The sequence below is a fragment of the Henckelia pumila genome, chromosome 2 (assembly GCF_033568475.1).
Source record: "Henckelia pumila isolate YLH828 chromosome 2, ASM3356847v2, whole genome shotgun sequence".
NCBI lineage: Eukaryota > Viridiplantae > Streptophyta > Magnoliopsida > Lamiales > Gesneriaceae > Henckelia > Henckelia pumila.
The window spans coordinates 41,967,575-41,987,895 of NC_133121.1; positions in this window are offsets into that span (position 1 = coordinate 41,967,575).

Here is a 20,321-nt window from a genome sequence, read left to right on the forward strand (position 1 = left end):
TGCTTTTACTTCCTGACAGTTCAAACACCGAGATACAAACCTCGCAATATCGCTCTTCATTCTCTTCCACCAGAACTGGTTCTTCAGGTCGTTGTACATCTTACGACCTCCAGGATGAATACTAAACCGACTGCAATGAGCCTCTCGAAGAATACGCTGCCTCAACTCCGAAATATCAGGCACAACAATACGGTTATTCACAAATAAAATATCATCTCTAACCTAGAATTCAGACTGATGCCCAGATCTGACTTTCTCTACTGAAACCTGAATGCTCGGCTCAGACTTCTGTGCTTCTCTGATTGCAACAAACAACTCCGGTTCGGCTTGAATAGTAAACACTCTGATAGTCTCTCTATCTGTTTCAAACTCTAAACCAAAAGTGCAACAATCATCGATCAACTGAGAAACACCAATAGCAGAAAGAGATAAAGAACAAAGCTTTCGGCTCAAGGCATCTGCAACTGCATTCGACTTTCCCGGATAATACTTGATTTCACAGTCGAAATCCTTCAACAGATCTAACCATCTTCTCTGTCTCATATTCAGCTCTGCCTGCAAAAACAAGTACTTAAGACTCTTATGGTCAGAAAAGATCTCGAAAGACTCACCATACAGATAGTGACGCCAGATCTTCAGAGCAAAGACGATCGCGGCTAGTTCAAGATCATGAACCAGATAACGAGTATCGTGCGGTTTTAGCTGCCTCGATGCATACGCCACCACATGCTTATGCTGCATAAGAACACAACCCAAGCCTCAGTTAGAAGAATCACAATAGACTGTGAAACCTCCAGTACCCTTCGGAATAGAAAGAATCGAAGCACTGGTCAGTCTCCTCTTCAGATCAACAAAGCTAGCCTCACAATCTGCAGTCCAGACAAAAGGCGCATTCTTCTTAGTCAGCTGGGTAATAGGCTTGGAAATAGTCGAGAAAACCTCGATGAATCGGCGATAATAACCAGCTAAACCCATGAAGCTTTGGATCTCAGGTACTGATGTCGGTCTAGGCCAATTCATAACCGCTTCAATCTTGTTGGGATCGACAAAAATCCCATCTCCAGAAATGATATGACCAAGAAAGACAACTCGATCCAACCAAAATTCACACTTAGACAACTTGGCAAACAACTGCTCAACTCGCAAAATCTGCAGTACGGTCCTCAAGTGCTCTGCATGGTCAGTACGGTTCTTTGAGTAGATAAGAATATCATCGATAAAAATAATGACGAACTCATCTAAATAACGCTGAAAGATACGGTTCATAAAACCCATAAAAACCGTTGGAGCGTTAGTCAAACCAAACGGCATGACTATAAACTCAAAGTGACCATACCTCGTTCTGAATGCGGTCTTAGGAACATCTTCCTCTCGCACTCTCAGCTCGTGATAGCCTGACCTCAGATCAATCTTAGAATATACAGAAGAACCCTGCAGCTGATCAAAAAGGTCATCTATTCGGGGTAAAGGATACATGTTCTTAACTGTAGCCTGATTCAACTGACGGTAGTCGATACAAAGCCGCATAGAACCATCCTTATTTCGAACAAACAGAACAGGAGCACCCCAAGGCGATACACTAGGTCTGATGTATCCCTTGGCAATCAATTCTTCAAGTTGCTCCTTCAACTCTCTCAGTTCAATAGGTGTCATACGATAAGGAGCTTTGGAAATAGGTTGAGTACCTGGCACCAAATCGATGCTGAATTCGATCTCTCGAATAGGTGGCAATCCAGGAACATCTTTCGGAAGCACATCAGAAAAATCTCTAACCACTGGTAAATCTACCAAAGCTGGGCTAGATTTCAGTACATCAACTGCATAAACCAAAAATCCTTCTACACCTCTCTGTAACAAATGAGTCATAGATAACACTGAAATCAAAGGAATTCTAGATCGAGAACCCTTACCAAAGAATTTCCACTCGTCTGCCATTTCAGGTCTGAACCTGACAACCTTCAGAAAACAATCAACTGTTGCCCTGTACTTGGTCAAAGCATCTATACCGACAATACAATCAAAATCTGATAGTCCAAGCACAATACAGTCGAATTCTAACAAATTCCCCTCAAAACAAAGTTCACAGTTTCTGACTAGTCTGATAGAAACAATTCCTCCACCCAACGGTGAAGTAACAGCTACTATAGTAGGCAACAACTCAGTAGGCAAGACATGCAATAACACAAATTTCTCAGAGATAAAGGAATGGAAAGAACCAATATCTATCAAATCAAGAGCAGAATAACCAAAAATCGAACAGTTACCTGCTATAACATCGTCAGGTGCTGCCTGACCCTGATCCTCTGTCAAAGCAAAGACTCGTGCCTGCTGTCTCGGAGGCTGGTTCGCACTAGAGTTACCTCCCTGTCTGTTCTGATGCTGAGGCTAGAAAGAGTGCACTGCAGAAGACTGCCTCTCGGGTTGAGCTGCAGGTCGAGATGAACTTCCGCTCTGAGCTCTATCTCTGTTACGCTGAGGGCACACCTTAGAAAAGTGTCCCGGTTGCTGACAGGTGTTACAATTATCAAAGACTCTCACACACTGATCCGGTGAGTGTCTTCCCCCACACTTGCTGCAGTACATGGCTGAAGATCCAGAACTCTGTCCTGAACCGAATTGCTTGGAACCACTGGAACTAGAAGAACTGTTCCCCTGCCTCTTGAACTGTTTACCTCTTGCTTTGTACTGATCTTTTCTGTTTCCCCCACTGTTTCCACCTTCATACCTCTGCTGCTGGTTCTGATTCTGAGGTGGCTGTTTCTGATACTGAGATGGTGGGTTCTGATACTGCCTCTGTTGCTGAGGTGCTACCTGGTTACCTCTTTGCCTCCACAAGCCTGCTTCTGCTCCCTTTGCGTGATTCATGGCATCTGCAAAGTTGTTAGGCCTGTTGGTGTTTACCAACGTGAAGACGTCGGGGTTCAAACCATTGATAAACTGATCTGCCTTAGCTTCTTCATCTTCGACAATTAGCGGTGCAAAACACAACAGACTATCAAACTTAGCCACGTACTCTTCAATGTTCAGATTCCCTTGCCTCAGGTTGGCAAACTCTGCTCCCTTATCTTTGCGATACGAGATAGGGAAAAACCGCTTATTAAATTCAGATTTAAAAAGAGTCCAAGTAACTTCCGTACCTCTACTCTCCATTGCTTTCTTTGTCATGATCCACCAGCTCTTAGCAACCCCACGTAGCTGATGAATGACTAACCTGATTCTGCGGTCATCGGTGTAGTCAATGGAATCGAACAACTGATCGATATCATCCAACCAACTCTCGCAGTTAACTGGATTTTCTGAACCCATCAATAACGGCGGATTGAACGACTGAAACCTCTTCAGCAAGGTTTCCATAGGTGTTGCTGAAGCATCCAACTGATCAACTTCAGTGCTAGCTTGCTCAGTTGCAGGGATAACTGGCGGTGTGTTTTTGTTTATCACTCGACGAGGACCCATCTGAATAACAAAGGTTAGGGCACAAGATATCTCAATCGCTACAACCGGTGCCCCTTTACAACCACTCAGAAAACCGGATACCAGTCGATAACATAAGCAGTTATATCTCAAGTAGATCATGCTTTATAAAAGTAAATCACATAACCATGTAAATCAAATAATTCTCAACAATAAAGCATGCTCGCATGGAATTAAGTATACAGTTAAATAATTCAAAAACATGCGAGGAGCCAATACACGCAGACTCGATCTACCCGCTCACTCTAGTTCAACCAAGAATCTTATCGCTCTGATACCACTTAATGTGAGACCTAGTTTCTAGTCAACTAATATTTTTTTTTTAAAAAGAAGGCTCGCGCGCCCGCGCTGACATCAGCACGCCCGCGCCTAAGCTTCGCTAAAACCAGCGCGCCCATGCTGATGCTGCGCAAAAACTAGCGCGCCCGCGCTCATACCTCGCAAAGAGGCCGTGCGCCCGCGCCAACTACCGCGCGCCCGGGCCGTCCTTTCACCCAGAAGAGTTAAGGCACTGAAATAAACTCAATCAAAACCTAAACACTTGCATTAAAAGTATTTTACATGCCAATAACAATACAAGTAAGGTTTAGGGAAGAGAAACATTCAATACGGTAGTACCTACATCGATTCTTGCTTACAAAACAAATACGAGAAGTTCGAATGACTAAACATGTTCTCAAAACATAACTAGGTTGACATGCCTTCTAAACGAGTCTCACTTCTATCTCTTGCTCTAGACGCTAACCAGGTCTATGCTGACTTGATCCTGCCCTTCCTGTTGCCAAGTACACATACAAAACAAAGCAACAGCCGAATAAACCGGTGAGAATGATAATCCCAGTAAAAGCAACATATCAAGTAATACAACAATAAACATGCTTTCAAGACAACAACACAATCAATAACAACGTAATGAAATGCATGTCTTTAAATCGGGATATCAAATCTGATAAACAAAGGATTGCTGCTGTGCTTTTGGGATCCCGAGGATGAGATCATGTGACGACTCACCGACTTTCCCAATCGAGGTGGTGCCACATATCTCACTCCTCTAGACTTTGAGCAACCATAATGAGTATGCTAGCACTAGGCGATACGACTACGACCTAGGCCACTCAATCATATTTCCCAAACGTCCAAACAAAAAGGGCTATTCTGCCCGCTGAAATCAAAGTTGGCTCAAGATGAATTCATAACCGAACATAAAACATAGCCATATAATAAAAGCTCAAGCAAATCAACAAGACACAAGTTCCTCATGCTAGAACAAGTGTAGATGCAAGTATGTGCTTTTAAGGGAAACTCGAGAACCAACTGTCCCGAGTTTGCTATCCCGCTATCGATGACTGCTTTTACCTTTCAAGGCAGTAGTTCCAACTTCTGGGAAGCTACAACAAAAGATTGTATCAAAGTCTAACCAATCTAAACAACAACAAGGCTCAAGGTAATTCTCTATACCGTTTTTCGTCCAAATCTCTGAAACGAACAAATGCTGTTAACCTTGGGCTTGACAAACTCCAAATGAATCTGTTCAGATACAAATCAAAGATCAATAACCATGATCAACTTACAAGCCAAGTTCAACAACTCAAAAACGGTTCGAAATCCCAAAACTCAAACCGACGGCATAACGACTAAAAAACTGAACAAACCAGAAACGTAGACAGCAGTTCAATACCGATATAACCTCATATCAATGCCCAAAACAACAATAACAAAGCAAACTCATCAATCTCAAAATCCACATTTTCGAAAATGGCTTTCAAAAATCATAACAAATCCGAACGTCGCTCTAATTCAAAACCGACAGATAATAAACGATCAAAACTCTGTCTAGAACAACATACCGATTCTAACAACATCCAAAAACTAGAATGTATCTGATCGTAGAGAAACTTACGATATAACGGAGCTCTTGATGCAGTGATCACTAATCTGCCTTCAGAAATAATTTCCAACGGCCGGATCGAGCTCGGACTGAAATCCCAAAGCTCAAAAGATCAAGAAGGCGTCTACAATGTAGGCTCTCGGTTGGAGGAGGAAGGAGGATGCTTTGAATAGTCAACACAAGTGTAGATAATATATAAAACTCAATAATTGCGTTTTAGTCCCTGAAAAATCCAATTTTTGCAAAAAGGACCCTGATCAAAATCAAGTCGGCTTGTGAACTCTGTAATCTCCGATTAACTCAAATAAACTCATTTAAGATAAAAACGGGGCATTACACGCAGAGACTCAACTTTTCTTGAAATATGAACTGCAAAACAACTTGTCTTAAAATCGTGTTTCCAACCAATTATTGAAGGACACTTGTGATTTACCCGATAAAAAATTGTGTGCCATCAAGTACATTGATTTCCTTCGACAGAAAATCTTTGGAAAAATGATGATTTTATCAAGATAGGAAATCATAAAATCCTCTCATTATTATTATACTTGAGGTATTTATTTTGGTTCAAAACTTGTTTAGCGCCTTTTTATTTTTAAACTTTTTGAATTTTGAAAATTTTAACTAACACAAGTACACGTCAATATGTGGCTCATCAAATCCTATATATTGACCGGTTAAATCGATGTGATAAATATCTACTGGCAAGCCCACCAGGTCAAGTAATAGTAAAGTGGACAAATAATTCCAAGTATCGATCCCACAGGGACTGTAGTCAATTCTCAAGAATTAATTATTTTACTTAATCTAGAAAAAATCATAAAAGGGAGATTTACTTATTTTAATTAAACTAGAAATAAGAAATAAAATAGCTGAAAGAAAATTTAAATAAAAGAGACAACCAAGACACACGTAGGTACCAAACAAATCATGTAAGATGTAGTTGATTCAAGACTCAGATTTAATCTTAATTCACGGAAATTCTCCTATCTTGTTCAAAGGACTATTTCTAGAACAATCAAACCTATTCAAATATTGACGGAATATTAATCTTTCATAATTCTAATCAAATTTGAATGCATGACGAACTGTGAAAATTTAGTTTACACCCAAACCGCATAATGAAACCGAATTCTATTTCTAATCGGTTTTACAATATGTTGAATATCAAAGTGATCAAAATCAAAACCTCCCCTGTCGAATTGGAATCAATTAACATGCAAGCAAATAACTGGCCAGGAAATTCACAAGACAAATATAAATTTGATAACCAATAAAATAAAATCAAGTCTGAAAATCTCAAATAAAAAAAATTAAGGTTTCTACATAAATTTGTTCGGCCCAATCACGCCGTCTTGGTTGAAAATAAACTACTCAATAATTAAAACTATAAATAAAAATAAAAAGAAGAAAAAAAAAGAGAAATCTTCTCTTCCAAGCCTTGTAGCCGCCTCCCTTGCGTTGTCCGCCTTCTGGAACTTCGGAACCCTTAAAATTAATTAAGATTTTCTAATTATAGTGCCCGGATCTCGTACCAATTTTTTTCCTTCACGAAATATAATTCTCAAAATATTTTGGACGTCGGAACACGCGCGCGTGCCTGAAAGGGTCCTCGCACGCGCGCAGTTCTTCAAAACAGTGCTTTAACTTCTCTAGCGCGCGCGCAAGATAAGAGCTCGCCCGCGCGCGATCTGCTTTCGAATCTCTGGAATTTTGTTACGCACGCGCGCGATGTATAAATATCGCTTGCGCGCATTCTGTTTTTCTTCATTGCAGCGCGATTGCGCAACACATAGCGCGGTTCACCTTGCTTCTTCTTGCGTGTTAGCACAACTCCTTGCGCTAATCTCATGCTCGTTTGCACCATATGTAGCACTATTGCGCTTGATTTCTCCTGTTTGCACTACATGTTGTGCATTTACACTACATGTTGTGCAAACAATTCTTTAGCGCTTGAGTTTTTTTCTTTTCTTTTCTTTTCTTTTCTTTTCTTTTCTTTTCAAAACTCTTTTAATTTTCATTTTTCCTACAAATAGAACCCGGAGAATGAAATGCACACAAATGCAATAAAACACATAATAACACACAAAATAAACATAAAAATATGACGAACTAATGCATACAAAATGCACTTATCAACACCCTCATACTTAAATCTTGTTCGCCCTTGAGTAAGACATGCAAAAACAATATTCACACAAAAACATAAGTAAGGAGGATTCATGAGAGTGCACAGTCTCCGAGAAGTTCAATCACAAAAACAAAATCACTGACGCTCTCAACTTTTCATAATATACCTTTGGTTTAACGTGAACGTGCGTGTGTGAACTGTCATTCCAATTTCATACAACTTAGACCGAATTCGTTTCAAAACTGCTTAGCGACCTATGACAAATTAGTGCAAGTTTCACTCTTCAAGTGCACATTCCTTCCAACGACCTCTAGACTAAACCCACCTCCCTTGAGATAATGAATTACACACCTCCGGATTTTGCACCTGGTATTGCTTTAGCCCCAATAATTACCCACTGACTTAGCTATAACTGGTTAGGATACAAAAAATCTTTCTTTTTTTTTTCTAATCCCTCGTCTATAACTCGGATGGAGCATCAACTCCATTTTACCTGCAAACTTAGCTATGGAACAATGATTAGGATTTCAATCATTGTCCAAGCCCGGATGGAGTTGTAAAAAAAAATTTTTTTTTTTTTCTAGGTGTGCCCAAGATCATAAGTGTAAACTAGAGTCTCATCAAAATTCATAGAACACAATCAAGATCCACAAACCACCTATTGCCGTGCAATGGTCAAACAGACGGAAACTTCATCAAATCTTTCGTTACACTCCACTGGTCTAACACAAGTTCTTATAAATATTCACGGTTCAACCTACAGTTTCTCATGTCCATTCAAGAGCAAATTTTTTCAAAAATCCAATTTTTTCAAATAAACTTCATCATCATTGGCTATTATGGCTCATCCTACTCATGCAATACAAAACAAACAACAACAAAAACATATAATGATATGCATGAATATGAACTATATGCAATGAACTAAACCAAATGAATGCAAAACACAATGATCAACGAACAATGAAATAATCTAGTCTACCCCCCATACTTATCCAAAGCATTGCCCTCAATGCTTCAGAAATAATGAACAGAATGCAAACAAACATACAAATGCAACACGAACAAAAAACACAAACAAAAACAACACTCCTCTGGTTTTCGATTCTTTCTCTTCCTCTATCTGCAAACTCCATAGCAACTTAACTTATCGGGGCAATATACTGCACATATAAAGGCGACGGGTAAGGCGGTGGATTACAAAATAAAATAATAAAAAAAACAATAAATAAAAAAATGAAAAGAGAACACTGGGTTGCCTCCCAGTCAGCGCTAAAATTATAGTCTATAGCCCGACTATGTAGAAGCCACCATCAAAGAGCAGCTGCCGCCCATAGTAAGAATCATACGACTCTACGTATGAGTCTAGATTTCCTTCGCCCTCAAGCTTGGCATGATATAGACTTTGTAAGCTCGTCGATCCAACAACACTTGGTCTGAAAATTTTTTTTGGAAGGAGACTCCGAATCTAGGCTGAAGCTCATAGAGGATGGAATATTTTGGAGGTGGCGTCAATGGCAAGAAAGAATCTTCTAACGGTGTACATGGAACGATCATTAACGAGGTAAAATATGTAGCCTTGTATGTTTCTTCCTCCTCCATTGTCACTTTTGATTCATCCTCTCCAGAAGATTCCTCAAAAATTATTTCCTCATTTTCTGGCTCAATTATTTCACTCTCTTGGCAGATCTCAGAAACTGGTTCTCTATGAAGCGCAATCTGTTCATCCAAAAGACTAAAAAATTTGATGCGGCTTTCGAAGAACTGGTATGTCTCTTCCTGCCTTTTCACAAAATTCTCCAACTGAGCCACATGATCCTCAAAATACCCTACACACTCTTTTTGATGCTCCGGTGGTTGGTTCGCAAACTTTGTGGAGTTGAATTCTGGAGGATATTTGTGACTCCAACCTTGCAATGAAGGATCACAATGCCAATGGTAGTCGAAATCTGCCATATCATATAACAAGTGCATAGCACTGTCTTCATCTCTTCTGAACAGGTGACTGCCAGTGGCCAAAGCTCCATAATCCACCCAACTTCTTGTAGTCTCATCCCAACCACCATAAAAAATCTGAGTGAGCGTGTAGTTCAAAAATTGATGACATTGAAATCTGTTCGTCAATTCATTGAATCTCCCCCAAGCAGCATAGAAAGGCTCTGAGTATTGTTGGCCAAATCTTGTGAATACTCGTCGATTATCCATCTCCAAGTACCTCACAAGTAAGAAAAATTAAAATTAAAATTAAGAAATAAACAATGCAGAAAAAAAAATTGTCTAGTCTCAAGCAAATAATCTATCCTAATATTAACTAAACAGTCCCCGAAAACGGCGCCAAAAACTTGACCGGTTAAATCGGTGTGATAAATATCTACTGGCAAGCGCACCAGGTCAAGTAATAGTAAAGTGAACAAAGAAGTTCAAGTATCGATCCCACAAGGACTGTAGTCAATTCTCAATAATTAATTATTTTACTTAATCTAGACAAAATCATAAAAGGGAGATTTACTTATTTTAATTAAACTAGAAATAAGAAATAAAATAGCTGAAAGATAAATTTAAATAAAAGAGACAACCAAGACACACGTAGGTACCAAACAAATCATGTAACATGTTGTCGATTCAAGACTCAGATTTAATCTTAATTCACGGGAATTCTCCTACCTAGTTCAAAGGACTATTTCAGAATAATCAAACCTATTCAAATATTGACGGATTAATATTTCATAATTCTAATCAAATTTGAATGCATGACGAACTGTGAAAATTCAGTTTACACCCAAACCGCATAATGAAATCGAATTCTATTTCTAGTCGGTTTTACAATATGTTGAATATCAAAGTGATCATAATCGAAACCTCCTCTGTCAAATTGGAATCAATTAACATGAAAGCAAATAACTAGCCAGGAAATTAACAAGACAAAAATTCGATAATCAATAAAATAAAATCAAGTCTGAAAATCTCAAATAAAAAAAATCAAGTTTTCTTCATGAATTTGTTCGGCCCAATCACGCCGTCTTGGTTGAAAATAAACTACTCAATAATTAAAACTATAAATAAAAATAAAAAGAAAACAAAAAGAGAAATCTTCTCTTCCAAGCCTTGTAGCCGCCTCCCTTGCGTTGTCCGCCTTCTGGAACTTCGGAACCCTTAAAATTAATTAAAATTTTCTATTTATAGTGCCCGGATCCCGTACCAATTTGTTTCCTTCACGAAATATAATTCTCAAAATATTTTTGACGTCGGAACACGCGCGTGCGCCTGAAAGGTCCTCGCGCGCGTGCAGTTCTTCAAAACAGTGCTTTAACTTCTCTCGTGTGCACGCGAGATAAGAGCTCGTCCGCGCGCGATCTTTTCTCGAATCTATGGAATTTTGTTACGCGCGCGCGCGATGTATAACTCTCGCTCCCGCGCGTTCTATATTTCTTCATTGCAGCGCGATTGTGCAACACATAGCGTGGTTCACCTTGCTTATTCTTGCGCGTTAGCACAACTCCTTGCACTAATCTCATGTTCGTTTGCACCATCTGCGCTATTGCGCTTGATTTCTCCCGTTTGCACTACATGTTTTGCGTTTGAACTACATGTTGTGCAAACAATTCTTTAGCGCTTGAGTTTTTTTCTTTTCTTTTCTTTTCTTTTCTCTTCTCTTCAAAACTCTTTTAATTTTCATTTTTCCTACAAATAGAACCCGGAGAATGAAATGTACACAAATGCAATAAAACACATAATAACACACAAAATAATATGAATGCACACAAAATAAACATAAAAATATGACGAACTAATGCATACAAAATGCACTTATCATATATCAAAACAAATTTTAACTTTTTATTTACACTAACATATTTTCTATTGCACTCTTACTTTTGGATATTTCATTATATCAAATAACTTATGTGTATTTACTTATATTTCTTTGCAGGAATTCTAAAATGGCTTTTCACTATAATGTTTTATCTTTTGATTTTGAAAACATCCGGACTGTAAAGAATGACAACATCAAAAATATTTTGGAAATACTTGAAGCATCTGGACTACGACACTTACTGACTTGTGAACCAAACTATTCCACTAATATGGTTACTGATTTCTTCAAAAATGCTTCAGTGCAGCATGGATTCGTGTGTAGCACTATCTTGGGAACAAATTGCTCCATCTCTCAAAAATTCTTTGGATATTCTCTTGAATTGACCACATCAGGAGCACACAAACTCTCTGATGTGCTCGATAGAAATATGGATATCTAGAAACAACAATTCTCTCTTACAGACACTCCTTTCAAGGCTCTAGGATACAAAATAGACTTGAAAATGGAATACATATGGCTAGCTAACATTGTAGCCAAGAGTTTTTTAGCCAAAGCTAGAACTTTCGAGAAAATAACTTTGGAAAAACTACAGTCCATGGTCTTAATCGTCTCCAAGTTCCAAATCAATTGGCCAGACTTTTTTTTCATATCTTCTCCGAAATGGTGCGAGGTAAGCACCAATCTCAAGGCTTTGCTATTCAGATTTGTTATCTCTTGAAATTGATGAATGCTAATGTGGTTATGGATGAACCACTGGCTCATGCCAAGATAATGAATGATGCATTCATCACAAGTTTTGTCAAAAAAATTACTTTGACCACTGAAGATCTACTTCAAGTCAAAATTGAGGAAAGAGAAAAACAGACTGCACAGTCCAAAGTTTCAACTAGAAAATAAAAAAACAACAAAAATCAGAAAGGACCAGTCAAGAGAAAACTAGCTTTAATCGTATCAGATGAAGAATAAAATTCAAAGGAAACTCCTCTCATCAATGTTTTCTCCAAGAAAAAGACACCTAAGAAGACTGCAGCAACTGCTGATGTGATTACCAAAGCTGCAGTTGTTGTCTCTAAAAATTCAACTAGTGTTGAACCAGTCCACAAAAAGCTATCAATCAAAAACCTCAAGTTGATAAATCATATCAAAGAAACTATCAGGCTTGCTCCTATCCCTGACAGTGCCACTTTAACAGGAAATAGGATTGTTGAAAAGAATATCATTACTATGGACTCGGGACTGCCAAAACTTAAAAGCAAAGGCAAATAAAAGGTAGAAGTCAGTCCAGTCAAAACATCCGCACTTCAAACAGCCATTAATCTTACTATCTCCTTGGTATATAGGGTGTGGAAAAGAGAATGACTCTATTTGATGAATGGGTAGACCACAGGAATAACACTCTTTATTCAACTATATTTGAAGCAAAGTTACTCGGACGACTACACAAGTTAGAAGACCTGCTACTCAAATGGTCAGAAACTCAGAAAGTAGCAGAGGCTTTACTTCGACGCGGTTTCATTTATCAAAAACTCCAAGAAAGTATTCTTCAAATGGTGATTCACAGAAAAAGAGAAAATTTTGTTCCTACACCTCGAACTACTGAAGATGACGCTGCTGTAATTTCTCAACTGGAATGGATACTCATCATATATCCACAGTTATCCAGATGATGCGAAATGATCTCAGCCTACCAAAACATAAGCTTGGCGAACATTTTGTAGCTGTGAATGATGAAGGTGAAGAAATTATGAAAGAGATTGAAGAAGAATCTCTGACTCTGATGAATTTGAATCAGAAGAATAACAACAAACAAAGACTTTGATATTTTCAAGTCACCATCACCATCCAAGTCTTCTCCAAATGTTCCAGAACCTATCCATGATTAGGTACCCATTTTACCTGAAATCTCTGTTGTCTTAACTATAGGTGAAAGCTCTTCAACAAGTGAAATCCTAACTATTGCTATTTCAGCTGCCTGTACATCGACCATACAAGTTGGAATACCAATTCCAGAAGTATCAATGACCTCTGTGGAAGAAGTTGTCAAATCTCTGACTGAATTAGAGAATCCTGAGAAACAGGCCGATCAAATGGAAACAGATAAAGGGCCAGAATCTCTCATCTCTAATATCCAACAAACATAAATTTCTCTATCTAGTCCAAACAATTTGATGGATGATTCGATGTTCATCAAGTCACCAATATTATAAATGGAAAGAGATCCTTCTCCAGAACCAGAATTGACAAGGGATCCCTCCCCAATTCTATCTTCTCATCCTAAAGATCCACATCAAGAAAGCATAGGGCTGTCAGAAGTATAGGACCAGGTGTTAAAATTAAAGGATAAGAGTCACTAGTTGATCTCTAAAACTCTCTTCACAGAAATTGGTTCTGAATCTCCACCTAATGATTATCCAATCTCAAATGCTACTTACTGTGTATTCTCAATTGGAAACCATCAAGGTCCTAGTTAAAGATACATAACTAGGAATGCATCTGATTCTTATGCTATGGAAAACTTTCGAATTACAATTCTGAGAGACTTGACCAAGTTACTGACTATGGCAATCGAAAGTAAGTTTAATCTTACAACAGTTACCCAACAAACCACAATAACTGCTGCTGAACTATCTGCACAAATATATCAATCAGAGAAAAGGACTAAGGCCAGGATAAATCAAATGGAAGCTAAGTTTGGTGCTCAGTTGCATGAAATCATATTACATTTGCAAAAGTGTGATGTCAAAAAGGGAAAAGAAGAATCAAGGAGAAAGGATGAAGAAGAAGACATAAAAATAAAAGAAAAGAAAAATGAAGAAGATAAAAAGAACCCGAAAAAGAGGAAGTAGCTCTGGAGGCAGTAGAGCATCATGGCACCGAACATAGCTAATTTCTTACATCTTGTTTAGTAAGTGTAATAGCATTACAAAATTCTTTCTTTTGCATAACTACTTTCTTATCTTTTTTTTTAACTTTCATTCTCTCGAAGAAAAATTCAAAACTATTATTTATCTCTTTATTAGTTTTAGTAGGAGTTCATAGGTTTTGCCATCACTAAAAAGGAAAAAATTGTTGGACTCTTAGTTTTGGTGATTACAAAATGAAATGCCAAGCACTGTAAAATAGATAGAATATTTCCAACTACTCTACAGAATTCTCGAAACTGCTTTACAGACACTTCGAACTGCTCAAAATACTCAAGAGAATTTTAGGTCTACTTGAAGATCTTCAACTGCTCTACATAGAAGAATATTCAGACTACTTGAATATCTTCAACTGCTCTAAAACTCTTTATGGTTATTTAATTGAGGCTACTTTAAAAAAAAACTACAGTCAAGCTCAAAGACCAATAAAACAGACAAGCCGCCAACCGCATTAAAGAGCCGCAAGAATTAATCTTATTCATCTCGGGAAAAGATCATGTCTCACATTTATGAATACATTTATACAGATTCTCAAAAGACTAACAGGCGGTTCGGAAAAACACTTATTAAATCATCAAAGATGAACGTTGTTGAAAGAAGGCTATATATAGAGAGGAAGCTTTCAAAAAAAACAAGAACAAGATACGACAGTAAAAATTCTCGAAAGCTATCAAAACATCCTCTGAGCACTTTGCATATACTCATCACAGTTAAAATTCTCGAAAGCTATCAAAACATCCTCTGAGCACTTTGCATATACTCATCCCAACTGCTCACTTAGCCCACATATACAAGCTTCATATCAAATATTCTAATGATCAAAAAGGGCGCAGAATCAACTCCCAATTGCTCATCTCAAAACTATTGAAGAGGAGTTGCTCATCCGTTTGAATCTTATGATTCATTCAAACTACGAATACTTCACTTGTTGTTTTTAAGACTTGTTGTCTTAACTTATGTTGAGAACTAGGAGTTTCGATCTAGGCAAAGGATAAGTCCTACGACAGAAGTGGGTGGTATACAAAATATTGTATAAACCAAAGTATTCTAGTGAATTCTTTCTTTCGTGGAAGAAGGGGGGACGCAGAAGCATTTTTCTTCGAAATTCCATTTATCTTGTCTTATTTACTTCAACTGCTTATCTATTTTATTATTTGTGCCAATTTGAAAATAAAGATATCACAAAAGTATTTGGACTGTTCATCCGCACTACTTTTGTAATCCAAACTGCAGTTGCGGATAAAGAAAATGGTTTTAATAGTTAACAATGTAAGACTTCTCCCGAAGAGTTTGAAAAATATTTTGAAATATCATAAGTGTGTATTCAACCCCTCCCTCACCCCCCTCTCCCCCCTCTACACACGCATTCGATCCTAACACTATTGTATTAAGGCCCAAATGGTATACTAATCCAAAAAGATAGATTTATGATTGAGCCTATGTGACGGGGCCCAAAGATCCGAGCCCTACCTGGAAAGGAAAAAGGCCGACCTGTGCCCAGCAAGGGAAGCTTTGCTCAAGACTCGAGAATATTGAGAACACATGTAGTTCTCTAAATGATTAAGGGAGATTCTGATGAACTCGGGATTAAAATGAGACTATTAAGTCGGTTCAGAGTTCTAGTCGTCCTAATAACCTAGTCCTACCGATTGTAGTCTCCTACCTCGTGTAGAAATCTACTTCAACAAATATTCTACTCCTATGAGGTAAGTAATCTGTGGGGGCCTCGGGTGCTAATCTGATAATCACAATAATTATTCAATCTGAACAATTTAAGCATAATTAATTAGAAATATTCAATCTGAATATTAATATGCTTAATTAAAAAAAATAAATAATCCAGGACATTTGGCGACGCGAAACCTTAAAATTGGCGATGCGAAAACATGTCGCCAAAAGAATAATTTTTTTTCGTGAATAGTACCTCGTTCGAGCTGCAAAATATTACCGCTCGAGCAAGCCAAACTATGCCCGAAAAATAAATGGGCCTCGCTCGAGCGAGAGGTGCTCGGTGCAAAAACATAAAACATGTTCTTCTTTTGTCCAAATGCATTTCTGATGTATATTTCAACATAAGCTGCTCAAGTCAATTCTAAAATAATCTAACTCAAGATTCAAGATAAATCATGAAGTTTAAACGTAGTAATAATCTCATACATGTTTTAAACAATGCAATACAATAAATCTACGACTAGTTTCCAATTCTTAAACTAAGCACATGCTTTCTAAACAAGAGTTTGACAGCAAATATACATCTCTAGCTCTTAACCCGAAACCCCGCATCTATGACACTCAATCTCAAGCTATCCAAGTCTCTTCTGAATCACTCCTGCCCCACCTGTTGCAATGCACACATACAAACAAAGCAACAGTCGGATAACTCCAATGAGAATAAATCTCAGTATAAACAACATGCATATAAAGCATTTAAGCATAGAACGTCCATACAAATCATGTCATAGTAATCTCAAATGACAACAACATCACATTACAAACATATTTAGATCATGTGAGCATAATCAATTCTTGATTCTAGAACCATAAATGTTCTTCTATAGCAATAACATAAATGCAAGGTATGGCGTATATCAAGGGATTCTAAAATCTTCAAGTAATCTCATATCATATAGATCTTGAAAAGCAATAACATCCAAATCATGTAAGCACCATCACATCTTGAATGGAATACTATAACATGCTAACATTTACAAAAGCATAATCTAAACCATAGAAATCTCTAGGCTAATTCATAAATGCAATGCATGTTGAAAACATAATGTGGTTCTGAATTCGTGAAAGCAAGTCTGAAAATAAGTTCTTTGGGATCCCAAGGAATAGAACGCACAACAATCTCCCACCTACTTACCCGATCAAGGTGGCGTTGAGCTTCTTATCCCTGTACTTTGGTACACTATACTGAGTAATCCAGCTCTAGTAGTTGATCTATCTCCCATGCCACTCAAATATAAGTCCAAATGACCATACTAACTTGACAAATCTGCCTTCAAAATCTCAAAGGAATTGTGGTTCAAGATGCATGCAAAAATAGTCTATAAGCTTTCTACCACAATTCAATAGATGCATAAGTATCTATAGGCATCATGTCACAAAAATTTGATTGCATAAGTAATCTATATACATCAATATATATCATCATACATGTTATTCAAGCAATAATATATTCACATAAATCAAACAATCAAGTATTAACAAAGAAATCATGCAAGTATGTGGTTTAGGAAACTCGAAGTCACAAACGATCTCGAGTTGTCTTTCCTATATTGTGAGACCCCGATTCTAATCATCTAATCAAGAATTAATCCTATCAATAGACATCCAAAGATCCAAGAGATAAATCAAATTTTTTTTTTTTTTTTTTTTTTACACAGGGTGACGCGCGGGCGCGCATACAGCCCTGCCCGGGCCTCCGAGAAAGGGAGAAGAACACGCGGGCGCTCCTCACCAGGCGCGGGCGCGCATGGCCTGCTGTTTTAGCTCAAAATAAGGCTTCAAAAGTGCAATCCAACCCCCAGAAAGGCTCCGACATGATCCAACTAAAACTTTTCCAACAACGAAGTATTCAATTACAAGAAAGAGTAGAACATGCATCAATTCTAAGTTCCAAAATCCAAAATACAAATCGAGTTCGAATACAATCTAAGTTCGATTTCAAATTCGACTTCTACAATAACAAGGCCTCACTCTATCAACTCATCCACCTAGCCATGCGATCTCTGACTCGGTCCTGCCCCACCTGTTGCCAAGCACACATACAAAGACAAGACAACAGCCGGATAATCCGGTGAGAATAATATTCTCAGTAAAAGAGACAAACATGCAATATCATAAAAACATCTCAAACGAAATGCATCATCTTCTACATATTCAAATAACAACCATGCAATTCCACAAGCATGTCTAAAACTCAATTCATATGCATAAATGCAATGCATGTCTTTAAATCTGAGATTATCAAGTCGGATAATCAAAACATTTCAGCTATTACTTTTGGGATCCCGAGGACGAGATCACGTAAACAACTCACCGACTCTCCCGATCGAGGTGGTGCTACGTATCTCCATCCTCTAGACTTTGGTGCAACTATAAGGAGTATGCTAGCACTAGGTGAAACAGCTACACCCAGGCCACTCACAATATAATTCCCAAAACGTCTATCATCAAAAGGGCCGTCCTGCCCGCTATTCAAATCAGGGTTCATATGCTCAATATGAATGCAATGCAACATAACTCAAATAATCAATTATCATGAAAGTATGTGATTTTTCCGGAACAATCGAATCAAGTCGGATTCGAGTCATTCGTTCCATTCCATTCCAAGTCATCTTATACCTCTTTTCAACAACGTCGATGCTCCAAACCTCGATCAACTCTTCAACGATTCGAAAGTTTCCAATTCGGAACTCCACGATCTTCAACTAATCTACGGAGATAAAATCAATCCAATATCAATCCATTCAAAATGAGCAACTCCCAAAAACTCAAACGAATATCCAATTTCCAAAATCTCAAACCGGCGGCATAACGGCTATAAATTCAACTAACCGAAAATGCAAACAGCATAATATCACTCTAAGCAACTCATATCAATCAACATTCAACCAAAACAATCCAATTCCAACAAATCACAAAACTCACTTTTTCGAAAATCCCTTCAAAAATTCATAACAAATCCGAACGTCGCTCTAATTCAAAACTGACAGATAATAAACGATCAGAACTCCGCCAGGAACAACATACTAGAATCTAAATCGATTCTAACCACCTCCGAAAAACAAAACATATCCGATCGGAGAAATACTTACGGTATAACGAAGCTCTCTCAGCCGTGATCGCTAATCTGCCTTCAGAAATAATTTCTAACGGACGGATCGAGCTCGGACTGAAATCCAAAAGCTTGAAAAGCTTATCTCACGCCTTCAATGGAGGAATCGGTTGGGAGAGAAGAGGGTGGAGTGAAGGAGGAGTCAAAACAAGGTATAAATATCTAATTAAGTCCATATTTGCGTTTTAGTCCCTGAAAAATCCGAAATTTGCAAAAAGGACCCTGATCAAAATCAAGTCGGCTCTTGAACTCTGGAATCTCCGATTATCTCAAATAAAGTCGATTAAGATAAAATCGGGGCATTACAATTCTCCCCCACTAAGAAAAGATTCCGTCCTCGAAATCAACACGGTTCCAACACGAACTCTGTTCTCCAAACTACTCCTTCAAGTCTGTCAATCAAAAGTCGACTCCTTCTCTACAGAAAATCCTCCTAAGCTCAGTCACAATCGAATCATCTCTGGTTTCAACTCAAGGCATAACATCCAAAGTTCGACTCGTCTAATCTGGCTGTCCGTCGTTCCGAGGATATCGAACTGAAAAAGTTGAAATCAGGCAACAAAATCTCATCGAAGTCCTTGCCGAAAGAATGAGTGCATCAAGGATCTCTGTCTAAACTGACAGACTTCAACAAAAACAAGACATCTGACGACCTCTGACAAGATATCAATCCTCTAATCTTGATTGAAAGTCATTCTGTACAGAGAACGGTAGCAGATTCCAACAATCGGTCAATCAAATCAGACAGTAGATAAAATAAGAACAGCTCAAAACATCGGTTGCTGCATACAATTCCTCAGATAAAATTCGCAGTAAGAAATCTCATACAATCTAATCCTCTCCTCTGCTTTCAAATCAGTTCCGTCTGCTAAAATAATAACTCCAACTCTTAAGATTAGAACAGATCACAAGAATTTCCGCATAAGACAAATAGAAGAACAGGTCTTCAAATCAATAAGATCTCTACGAGCTCAAAGTCCAGATTCAGACATTGAGTCTCGAGCGTCTTCAACTGTCTCGATGTCTAGACTATAGCGTAATTCCACTTAATAAGAATACATCTCCAAAATCTCGATAAGAAAAGATCGCTGATCGGCATAAATTCCATCATCAAATCATACAATCGAAGAAGACCATTCGATCCAAAAGAATTCAGACATCGAAGAAAAAAATACAACTGCTCGGCACAAACATCTGCTATACGATTCTCAAAAGCTCCGAAAGATCAGTACAATTCTCATTCCAAA